Genomic DNA, 13,506 nt, shown 5'->3' with positions numbered 1-13,506 from the left:
CCGTATATTCTTTTCAATTGCTTGATAACAAGAAGACCAGTGATAAAATGTGATTTATATATTATGTTTGGTAATTGGAATTATTATATCTATGTCATGTTATGGAACTTTCCAATATGAAATTTAACACTTAATTACCTTTCTCTTATCAACATCATCAGCCTGTATAAGCCTCGAATCTCTTGGTCTCTCTGGGCTGTCGGATGATCACACACCAGGCAGCTACAGCACCCAGCCCACTTCTCCATCTGATTATCTTACCTCCGCCTGAATAGACCGTGTCTGAACCTCACTTACCAGTGTAGACACAAAGCAGTAGAGCATCTGGCTTGACTCAAGTACTAAATCATTTCCCTAACAAATGAATGAAGAAGAAACATTCGATAACCAGACAGTGAAAGAAAACAGAGTTTTCGAAGTGAAGAGTTTACGAAAAGAGACACTGTATGGAGTTAATTCTTCCTTTTCTTCACCAATGGATTTCTAGAACACAGATATGTTTTCATAATGGCCTCTGCGTATGAGGGTCTAGTATTAGGGCAAGACCTGGAGGAGGGGAAGATTGTGGCTATCTTCTTTTACACCTGCATACTTTGCTAAACTGTTTCTCCTCCACCAGAACCTGCCTGGAAACCTAATCGTCTGCTAGTCCATGGGAAGACAGTTTGCGTACGTTGGGCTGCGACCATCTACATTAGTTTGCCATCTCAAACGGAACGCACAGAAGAGGAGAGAAATGGCAAAGATTATCTCCTTCCTATGACTTTGTGAAGCTCACGTAAGAGCTTAGTGGTCCGAGAAGTGAGAAAAGGACTTTTATCCCTCACAGGATACGCGCAAGGATAGTTAAACCAACTGCACTCTGGAGGTCCATACTGAAGTGAAATGGGAAGTAAAGTCACACAGCTCTGGCGAGAATGAGACTTCTTCAATCCCAAGACACTTACTAATCTGTAAAAATAATTTTGGTTCCACTTGGGGTAGAACAAACCGGTAACAGGGATGAAGATTATAGCTAAATCCAAATTCCTACATCAAATAAATGGTCCTACTTGCCTCATTCCCGCCCTTGTTCTCTCCCTCTCCCTGCTTAAACCCTCCTGGGGATCATCTGCCATTCCTGAAGGCCCGAAAAGCTGACTTTAAAAAATATGTGTTTATAAAATACTCATACTCTGTTGTGCCTCTTAGAGCCTTTTGAAATAAAGCAGCCATAATATGTGTGACAGCGCCACCATTAACGCTGATCATAAAAGCCAGTGAGGAGCCAGGACGCTGATTTACCACGCACTACTGTGTCCTCCTCCTATTAAGAATCAGGGAAATTGCCGCGTTATGAAAGCCTTGCATTGCAACATTTATATTGCGCATCTTTTCTACTGTGAGATTTCAGTGCCCCGTACTATTTTTTTTTCTTCCCAAGGAGCTGGCAATGTAAATGTGCCACACTTGAGTCCCATGGCATAGTGAGCTAAAGACCGTATGTCCTACATCTAGAGTGGAAAATTTGGTGTTAAGGGAGCAATGAAGCCAGCTATAACTCAGGCTTAGAGATAAATGCTGTTTGAGACTACAGTTCCGTTTATAGATATAATATAACTTGAAAAGCTTAGGTGTCTTTCTGGTAGGGATTTTTATTTGCAAGCTTTTGATTTTAAAGAGTGTTGCCACTTTTGATAAGAAAAATATTGTATTGGATCCCTTTCGTTTTCCTTTTTTTTTCCAAATTAAAATAATTTAAGTTGAAGAGCACTAGCTGGAAATACAGTGTATCGATGTTGGGATAATTGATTTCTATATTTGGATAAAATGTAGACCTCCAAGAATATATGGTATTGATGTGATTTAGCTTGATGCTTTGTATAATACTTTTAGTTAACTGAAATTTGGTCTATAGAAATGAAAACTTGCAAAATGAGCTTTTTCCCTGCTTGTATTATCAACTTTAAAACTGTCAGGTCACTATGTGCTTGTATAATAGAAGTGATATGTGAGCCTAAAATGTAGGTTGGACTAATGATCTGTGACCACTGCCACTCTCACTGGTTAACAGTGTGTCCTTCCCTAGCCATTAAATGGGATGCCTTATTTAGACCCCTCCACTTAAGGCTCAGGGATCTGCGAAGATCAGAAAGTAGAAAGGTTGGAAGAGCCAAAGCTGGTGGATACTGCCAAGGAAGGAGCGTCTTCCAAACACAGCTGAGCTAATGCACACAAGAACTCACAGAGACTAAGGCAGCACATACAAGAACTGCATATGATTAAATTAGAGAATAAGAAAAAAGTCCCAGCACTGAAAAGAGCAAGTACACACAAAATTCAGCCCCTAACCACGAGTTTATTTGCAATTGATACCCGCTGAGAAAGGGTTTTCCCAAGTTTTCTCCAAAGGAGTGCCACTGGGTATGCCAGCTACACTCCAGGGTAGGAGTATTTAGCTAACATGAAATATATCCATATTTTTTCACTTTGCTTCACTTTATTAATTTTTTTGTCTTATTGGGCTTTTTTGTTTTGATTCTCCTTTTTTGTTTTTTAGTTTTTGGTTTAGGGGTTGAGTGGGTAGGAAGGTCAGGATTATCTGGAAGGAGTTCAGGGTAGGATCAAAATATATTGTCTGAATAAACTAAAGAGAGCGCTCTGATATGCAAAACACTTTCTCCGTATTATTTTCCCACATTCACCACCCAGAATGGATATATAGAAAACATAGAATGAATAGATAACCAATAAACTGTAAAGTAATGAAGTGGCCACATGGGTAAGCCACAGTGATGTGACCATAGTATCTTAATGTAAACAAAATAAGGGCAACCCACATCTGGGGCAAATGTTTCCAAATGCACAGACTTTTGAGATGACAGAAGCCCAGCATTATGTGATCACAACTATAATTACTTGGCAACAAATATAACCAACACTAGAACACTTCAGCCATCCTATGGATATCTGCAAGAAGACACACTACAATGAAAGATATAAGCCAGCACCATGACAGCATTCTCCCTGCAGGAGATGCTGTGAACCATTTATGGCAGTTCTTTCCTCAGAGCGTGGATTCCTTGTACCGTCACCCTATCACGACACCCTCTCAGTCGCTGGAGCTGACGAAGGCTTCGTCATCCATAAGTACTCACTGTCATGTCCACCCTGGACCCAGTCACAGACATATATGTCATCTCACCATTTACAGTTCTAGAAAGGGCAGTAAACACTTGGGAAATGTTTTTAGGAGTGGTGCTAGGAGTGTGTTTGTGTGTGCACAGGTATGCTTGCCCATGTATGTGATGGCAGTGATAGTAGGGGCTTGTTCAGAGGTTAACACCAGTTTTCCAGAGTCAAACTTTGTCTTTTTTAATTTTTTCTTTCATTTTTGAGATTTTTTTTTTACCAATTCTCCCTTCCCTTTCCTCTCTCAAGCCCTCCCATATACTTGGTCTCTTTTAAAGTTTGTTTTTGCTTGTGTTGTTTTGTTTTGTTTGGTTGGTTGGTTGGTTTGGTTTAGTTTGTTTTGTTGAGACACAGTTTCCTTGTGTGGCTCTGGCTGTTCTGGAACTCACTCCATAGACCAGGCTGGCCTCAAACTTACAGAGGTCCACCTGCCTTTGCCCTCCTACCCCTGGGTGGTGCATCACCACCACCTGGCTCTTTTAAACTTTTTCCCATGAACTGTTATTAAATGTATCTATGTATATACATATACTTTCTTAAATGCAACCTGATTACTATGTATATACATATACTTTTTTAAATACAACCTGATCCGTCTGTGTAAGATTACTCCTATGTTTGTGTTCAGGGATGACTATTTACTGGAAAAGACGGTTTCTCCCATTCTCAGCATTCTTTAGCTGCCTATGGTTCTTTATATAAGTCTGAGGCCTTGTGGGATTTTTTTCTAAGACAGATTCTCTCACGAAACCAGGAACTTATCACTTCCACCCGAATGGCTGGCTAAGGAAACCTTCCTGTTTCTACCTCCTGTCCCTGGAACTATAGGTGTGCAGCCAGCTCTTATAGGCATGGTGGGGATCTGAACTCAGATCCTCATGCTAGTGCAGCAAGCTCTTTACCCACTGAGTCATTTTCCCAACCCCTCAGGAGACCTTCTATAACAAGAGTTAAAAAAATTTATTTAAGCCAGCTGTCTCCCAAGAAATATCATAGACCTGCCCTTGATTTTCTCACCATTGCGTGGAGAAAAGAAAAAGCAAGGAATAATAGTCTGGATATAAATCTACCTGGCCAAGTGACACTCAGTTGAAGAGTGTCATAAAATATAGCTCTTCTGATTTATATCATCTACATGGATCGAGGCAACAAACTGTGTCATATTTATTTTAGGCTTAAATTCTGTCAAATGCTTCTGTCTATAGGCATCTATAGACAGACAGTTCAGTGATGTGCTTTAGTAAAAAGATATATATTTTCTATAACTGCATCATTCCTATTTTTTAATCCTAACCTTAATGCCTCTTTTGTGTATAAAAATGATGGAAATAATTAAATGGGTAATTATATTTTGACTCATTTTTTAAATGTCATATTTTTTTAAAAAAAATGTTTGAAGTCCAACATAAAACTCGTTTTTGATGTTTGCTGGACTCCTAAACAGATCCAAGGGTTCCTTTGTTTCTATTTGGAATTTCCAGGGAGAAATAGTGAGTAGGAGAGACTGGCTGGGAATCTATTTTCTTTCATAACCTAATAAATTTATGGGAGCTAATTCAACCCCCTCCCCAAAAATAAAAAGAAAAACAAGAAAAATAAACAAGAGAAAAAGCTAGGCAAAACAGCTGGAAGTCGAGGAGTTTGTTCTGTGCTTTATCGCACACCTGGCCCACATATATCCCCATGCCTGCTCTTTAAGTTTACCACACAGTGGTGACAAGTCAGAACAGGGCAGACTACAAAGCAAGGAGCAGGATGATCCAAGCAAAATAAAATGAGGAAACTGCAAAAAGCAATACTGTTTTATGAGCAGTAAGTGTATTGTTGTTAAGTGTATTCTTGCCTCCCCAGCGCCGGGTGATGCATCACTTTAAACTGACCTTGAAATTATGGCTGCCATGTTTCCAAAATGATCACATAATTTCAAAGTGTAGATCACTTTCACTGGCCTCCTTTCTGCTCATTCTACACACAAATGACAGCATATAGGTTCAGAAAATCATCTGCTTGGGGAAACAGAGCAATTCAATAATTTCAATTTTATGTGGTATTCGGGGTGTTATAAAAAAAAGAGACGTCTTTAGCTCAATGAAAGCGAGACTATTAAATGAAAAGGAGTAGAAGTCACGCTGAAGGTTGGAGGTTCAATGGCACTAAATTAGTAAGTGTGTTTAAAATTACATACACTTAACCAGGAAAGATTTTTAGAGTGTTTCATCCAACGACTTTGGATACTAGGGCCTGGAAGAAAGACAAAATTTATTCTAGAGATGTGTGAGAAGAGCTAACATGCAAAGAAGAAGGAAGAAATGGAGGAGGAGAAGGGAGAGGAAGAAGGCACTATTGTTACTATAAAAAGAACAAATGACACTGCGCAGTCTAATACGAATGTCCCAGTAAAATGAATTAAAAAAACAAGGGAACGTGGCACGTTCATTTTAAGTAAATCTAAAAGTTAAGTAAATGGAATTTATGACAACATGAGATACCTAGCATTCTGTTCTCACTCTCGAGGAGTTGAACTATTAGTCACACAGAAACTTTTTAAAAATGAATATCATTCTGTCTCATCGGTTTTCCTTTAATTAACTCTCTGGTCTAATGTCAGCCAATTGTTTTCAAATGGTGATTAACTTCTGCTCCACTGGGTGAGCAGTACCCAAGCTGGGTCTCTATAGCAGCTGCCGTTTCACACCTAAAGAGGCAAAAGAGAGGGCTGCCTGCTGGATTGGTATAATAACTAGGAGACATAAAAATAAAAATGTCCTTGAAACCTTCAGTAGAGTGTGAACAACTTCGACTTAGCCACATAAATATTTTTTCTTTCAAACTAATAGAAAAAACTCAATGAATAGATTTTTTTATATTCAGTACCCAATTAAAAAATTATAAAATTAGTGTTAACCAAATTTACTCAAGCAACTCAAGCAAAACATGTCAGTCATGTTCTGTTATCAAAGTCAAGTGGGTAAAGGAGGTCTGCAGAATTGAAGAAGCATTGACTTCCCACTGGGCACATGAAGGAGACCTGTATCTCGCCACTGTTAAGTTGAACTAAGTTGGTCATAAAACTGTCATTGTCTGCGTTTTAAGTTTGGTCCAAAGATGATTCCATACAGAGTAACTAGTCAATAACCTATGCTGAAAGTGTATTATTGTAACAAGTAGCCAAGACACGGACCATCTCGGCATTAGAATTTCCAAATAAAAGGCTGTAACTTGTCAAGTCATCATAGGTTTGATTACCCACTAATTGGTTACCTAATACCAAATGATTACCCTTACAACACATTATACTTATAGAACAGTACCAGTCAGACTAGTACTGTCAACAGACTAGTATGGCAGGTCATAGTTCTGTGTTTATGCATATACATTAATGATTTTTTTAAAGAGGACAAGATTTTAAGAGGTAGTATAATGGGGTCATTGAAGGATAAAATTGTATTTTATAATAAAAAATAAAAATAAAAAATTTCAATTCACCACTAATTTAGGAATGGTTGCATTCATTGACTTGATTTCGTACCTTCCTTTCTTAGTTTTACTTGAACACTTTAAAATGGCATTTTCATATACTTGTAATACTTCAAGAAATTTAAGCATTATTGGTACAACTTCTTTAATATTTCCCAGAGAAAATACCATAAGAAAATATCCTTACAGAGTCATCTCTGTAATAGAGTAATATATACAATATACATAATATAGTAGTGGCTCTTTCATTGTAAGAAGAGAGATGAAATGTTATTATGTTATTAATATTATATTAATAGTGATCTGAATGGCAGCTCTCGGATTATGTTAATATTGATGAAACTCCTGCTATCAATGGACAGATGAGATAAGTCTAAAGGAAAGATCTCTATTCTACAAAATGAAATAAGATAACTTCAAACACTTGATTATAATACAAAGGGCTTAAATTCTTTTATTATAAATTATTTTTAAAACTATTCTCAAATTTGAAACAGACATACTCTAAACACAACCATCTATGTTTTAAACAAGGTTGTAGGCATGTTTTTAAACTTGTCACCCAATACCCCATAAACCTCATAGATGAATTCATGCAATCCTAGATAATCAATCGTGTGATGTCATAATGCAATCAAGAAACATTGTGAACATAAACGTTATAAGTTCTGCAGGAACACTATGGCCTTCTATCTTATAGCAAAACATATTATCAAGTATAAGTATACACTGGGACTATGACATTAGGTACAATGTAGCAAACACGTAAGCCAGTAGCAGTCATTCATTATTACCATCAACTATTACATACTTTCATAGTTTTGATGCTATCTTAATGTATAATTGGCAGTGACATGGGTTTGTTTCAGAAGCTCCCGTAACAAATGCATGAATTGTGCATTGTGTTTCAGTGTTCACTCTCACTAGGAGAGATATTTTTCAGTTTCATTAAATCGTAGGCATCTATCATGCAATCTATCATTACATAGTTTTCACTGTACATGTTGCTTACAAGAACTTACCTTGCCTGGCCCGCAGCAGCTCTCTGCTCCCAGACCCCGTGGGAGAGAGACCTCACCGCCTGGTCAGGTGGGCACTCCTGAGGCTGCAGAGCGGAAAAGACCACCAACATTGCCCACCCCTGCCCACATCCCTGGCCCAAGAGGAAACTTCATAAGGCCTCTGGGTTCCCGTGGGGGAGGGCCCAGGAGCGGCAGGACCCCTGCGCCTGAGACACCGCCGGAACCTGAAGGAACAGAACAGATAAACAGTTCTCTGCACCCAAATCCCGTGGGAGGGAGAGCTAAACCTTCAGAGAGGCAGACACGCCTGGGAAACCAGAAGAGACTGCACTCTGCATACACATCTCGGACGCCAGAGGAAAACACAAAACGCCATCTGGAACCCTGGTGCACTGAAGCTCCCGGAAACGGCGGCACAGGTCTTCCTAGTTGCTGCCACCGCAGAGAACTCATGGGCAGCACCCCGTGAGCGAACTTGAGCCTCGGGACCACAGGTAAGACCAAATTTTCTGCTGCAAGAAAGCTGCCTGGTGAACACCAGACACAGACCCACAGGAACAGCTGAAGACCTATAGAGAGGAAAAACTACACGCCCGAAAGGAGAACACTCTGTCCCCATAACAGGCTGAAAGAAAACAGGAAAACAGGTCTACAGCACTCCTGACACACAGGCTTATAGGACAGTCTAGCCACTGTCAGAAATAGCAGAACAAAGTAACACTAGAGATAATCTGATGGCGAGAGGCAAGCGCAGGGACCCAAGCAACAGAAACCAAGACTACATGGCAACATCGGAGCCCAATTCTCCCATCAAAACAAAAATGGAATATCCAAACACACCAGAAAAGCAAGATCTAGTTTCAAAATGATATTTGATCATGATGCTGGAGGACTTCAAGAAAGACGTGAAGAAGTCCTTTAGAGAAACACAGGAAAACATTAATAAACAAGTAGAAGCCTACAGAGAGGAATCGCAAAACTGCCTGAAAGAATTCCAGGAAAACATAAATAAACAAGTAGAAGCCCATAGAGAGGACACACAAAAATCCCTGAAAGAATTCCAGGAAAACACAATCAAACAGTTGAAGGAATTAAAAGTGGAAATAGAAGCAATCAAGAAAGAACACATGGAAACAACCCTGGATATAGAAAACCAAAAGAAGAGACAAGGAGCTGTAGATACGAGCTTCACCAACAGAATACAAGAGATGGAAGAGAGAATCTCAGGAGCAGAAGATTCCATAGAAATCATTGACTCAACTGTCAAAGATAATGTAAAGCAGAAAAAGCTACTGGTCCAAAACATACAGGAAATCCAGGACTCAATGAGAAGATCAAAACTAAGGATAATAGGTGTGGAAGAGAGTGAAGACTCCCAGCTCAAAGGACCAGTAAATATCTTCAACAAAATCATAGAAGAAAACTTCCCTAACCTAAAAAAAGAGATAGCCATAGGCATACAAGAAGCCTACAGAACTCCAAATAGATTGGACCAGAAAAGAAACACCTCCCGTCACATAATAGTCAAAACACCAAACACACAAAATAAAGAAAAAATATTAAAAGCAGTAAGGGAAAAAGGTCAAGTAACATATAAAGGCAGACCTATCAAAATCACACCAGACTTTTCGCCAGAAACTATGAAGGCCAGAAGATCCTGGACTGATGTCAGACAGACCCTAAGAGAACACAAATGCCAGACTAGGTTACTGTATCCTACAAAACTCTCAATTAACATAGATGGAGAAACCAAGATATTCCATGACAAAACCAAATTTACACAATATCTTTCTACAAATCCAGCACTACAAAGGATAATAAATGGTAAAGCCCAACATGAGGAGGCAAGCTATACCCTAGAAGAAGCAAGAAACTAATTGTCTTGGCAACAAAACAAAGAGAAGAAAAGCACACAAACATAACCACACATCCAAATATGAATATAACAGGAAGCAATAATCACTATTCCTTAATATCTCTCAACATCAATGGCCTCAATTCCCCAATAAAAAGACATAGATGAACAAACTGGATACGCAACGAGGAGCCTGCATTTTGCTGCCTGCAGGAAACACACCTCAGAGACAAAGACAGACACTACCTCCGAGTGAAAGGCTGGAAAACAACTTTCCAAGCAAATGGTAGGAAGAAGCAAGCTGGAGTAGCCATTCTAATATCAAATAAAATCAATTTTCAACTAAAAGTCATCAAAAAAGATAAGGAAGGACACTACATATTCATCAAAGGAAAAATCCACCAAGATGAACTCTCAATCCTAAATATCTATGCCCCAAATACAAGGGCACCTACATACGTAAAAGAAACCTTACTAAAACTCAAAACACACATTGCACCTCACACAATAATAGTAGGAGAATTCAACAGCCCACTCTCATCAATGGACAGATCATGGAAACAGAAATTAAACAGAGACGTAGACAGACTAAGAGAAGTCATGAGCCAAATGGACTTAACAGATATTTATAGAACATTCTATCCTAAAGCAAAAGGATATACCTTCTTCTCAGCTCCTCATGGTACTTTCTCCAAAACTGACCATATAATTGGTCAAAAAACGGGCCTCAACAGGTACAGAAAGATAGAAATAATCCCATGCGTGCTATCAGACCACGGCCTAAAACTGGTCTTCAATAACAATAAGGGAAGAATGCCCACATATACGTGGAAATTGAACAATGCTCTACTCAATGATAACCTGGTCAAGGAAGAAATAAAGAAAGAAATTAAAAACTTTTTAGAATTTAATGAAAATGAAGGTACAACATACCCAAACTTATAGGACACAATGAATGCTGTGCTAAGAGGAAAACTCATAGCGCTGAGTGCCTGCAGAAAGAAACAGGAAAGAGCATGTCAGCAGCTTGACAGCACACCTAAAAGCTCTAGAACAAAAAGAAGCAAATACACCCAGGAGGAGTAGAAGGCAGGAAATAATCAAACTCAGAGCTGAAATCAACCAAGTAGAAACAAAAAGGACCATAGAAAGAATCAACAGAACCAAAAGTTGGTTCTTTGAGAAAATCAACAAGATAGATAAACCCTTAGCCAGACTAACGAGAGGACACAGAGAGTGTGTCCAAATTAACAAAATCAGAAATGAAAAGGGAGACATAACTACAGATTCAGAGGAAATTCAAAAAATCATCAGATCTTACTATAAAAGCCTATATTCAACAAAACTTGAAAATCTACAGGAAATGGACAATTTCCTAGACAGATACCAGGTACCGAAGTTAAATCAGGAACAGATAAACCAGTTAAACAACCACATAACTCCTAAGGAAATAGAAGCAGTCATTAAAGGTCTCCCAAACAAAAAGAGCCCAGGTCCAGACACGTTTAGTGCAGAATTCTATCAGAGCTTCATAGAAGACCTCATACCAATATTATCCAAAATATTCCACAAAATTGAAACAGATGGAGCCCTACTGAATTCCTTCTATGAAGCCACAATTACTCTTATACCTAAACCACACAAAGACCCAACAAAGAAAGAGAACTTCAGACCAATTTCCCTTATGAATATCGATGCAAAAATACTCAATAAAATTCTGGCAAACCAAATCCACGAGCACATCAAAACAATTATCCACCATGATCAAGTAGGCTTCATCCCAGGCATGCAGGGATGGTTTAATATACAGAAAACCATCAACGTGATCCATTATGTAAACAAACTGAAAGAACAAAACCACATGATCATTTCATTAGATGCTGAGAAAGCATTTGACAAAATTCAACACCCTTTCATGATAAAAGTCCTGGAAAGAATAGGAATTCAAGGCCCATACCTAAACATAGTAAAAGCCATATACAGCAAACCAGTTGCTAACATTAAACTAAATGGAGAGAAACTTGAAGCAATCCCACTAAAATCAGGGACTAGACAAGGCTGCCCACTCTCTCCCTACTTATTCAATATAGTTCTTGAAGTTCTAGCCAGAGCAATCAGACAACAAAAGGAGGTCAAGGGGATACAGATTGGAAAAGAAGAAGTCAAAATATCACTATTTGCAGATGATATGATAGTATATTTAAGTGATCCCAAAAGTTCCACCAGAGAACTACTAAAGCTGATAAACAACTTCAGCAAAGTGGCTGGGTATAAAATTAACTCAAATAAATCAGTTGCCTTCCTCTATACAAAAGAGAAACAAGCCGAGAAAGAAATTAGGGAAACGACAACCTTCATAATAGACCCAAATAATATAAAGTACCTCGGTGTGACTTTAACCAAGCAAGTAAAAGATCTGTACAATAAGAACTTCAAGACTCTGAAGAAAGAAATTGAAGAAGACCTCAGAAGATGTAAAGATCTCCCATGCTCATGGATTGGCAGGATTAATATAGTATAAATGGTCATTTTACCAAAAGCAATCTACAGATTCAATGCAATCCCCATCAAAATACCAATCCAATTCTTCAAAGAGTTAGACAGAACAATTTGCAAATTCATCTGGAATAACAAAAAACCCAGGATAGCTAAAACTATCCTCAACAATAAAAGGACTTCAAGGGGAATCACTATCCCTGAACTCAAGCAGTATTACAGAGCAATAGTGATAAAAACTGCATGGTATTGGTACAGAGACAGACAGATAGACCAATGGAATAGAATTGAAGACCCAGAAATGAAACCACACACCTATGGTCACTTGATTTTTGACAAAGGAGCCAAAACCATCAAATGGAAAAAAGATAGCATTTTCAGCAAATGGTGCTGGTTCAACTGGAGGTCAACTTGTAGAAGAATGCAGATCGATCCATCCTTATCACCCTGTACAAAGCTTAAGTCCAAGTGGATCAAGGACCTCCACATCAAACCAGACACACTCAAACTAATAGAAGAAAAACTAGGGAAGCATCTGGAACACATGGGCACTGGAAAAAATTTCCTGAACAAAACACCAATGGCTTATGCTCTAAGATCAAGAATCGACAAATGGGATCTCATAAAACTGCAAAGCTTCTGTAAGGCAAAGGACACTGTTGTTAGGACAAAATGGCAACCAACAGATTGGGAAAAGATCTACAACAGATAGAGGCCTTATATCCAAAATATACAAAGAACGCAAGAAGTTAGACCGCAGGGAGACAAATAACCCTATTAAAAAATGGGGTTCAGAGCTAAACAAACAATTCACAGCTGAGGAATGCCGAATGTCTGAGAAACACCTAAAGAAATGTTCAACAATTTTAGTCATAAGGGAAATGCAAATCAAAACAACCCTGAGATTTCACCTCACACCAGTGAGAATGGCTAAGATCAAAAACTCAGGTGACAGCAAATGCTGGCGAGGATGCGGAGAAAGAGGAACACTCCTCCATTGTTGGTGGGGTTGCATACTGGTACAACCATTCTGGAAATCAGTCTGGAGGCTCCTCAGAAAATTGGACATTGAACTGCCTGAGGACCCAGCTATACCTCTCTTGGGCATATAGCCACAAGATGCCCCAACATATAAAAAAGACACGTGCTCCACTATGTTCATCGCAGCCTTATTTATAATAGCCAGAAGCTGGAAAGAACCCAGATGCCCTTCAACAGAGGAATGGATACAGAAAATGTGGTACATCTACACAATGGAATATTACTCAGCTATCAAAAACAATGACTTTATGAAATTCGTGGGCAAATGGTTGGAACTGGAAAATATCATCCTGAGTGAGCTAACCCAATCACAGAAAGACATACATGGTATGCACTCATTGATAAGTGGCTATTAGCCCAAATGCTTGAATTACCCTAGATGCCTAGAACAAATGAAACTCAAGACGGATGATCAAAATGTGAATGCTTCACTCCTTCTTTAAT

The sequence above is a fragment of the Rattus norvegicus genome, chromosome 14 (genome assembly GCF_021556685.1).
Source record: "Rattus norvegicus strain SHRSP/BbbUtx chromosome 14, alternate assembly SHRSP_T2T, whole genome shotgun sequence".
NCBI lineage: Eukaryota > Metazoa > Chordata > Mammalia > Rodentia > Muridae > Rattus > Rattus norvegicus.
Note: the sequence above shows the minus strand (reverse complement) of the source record.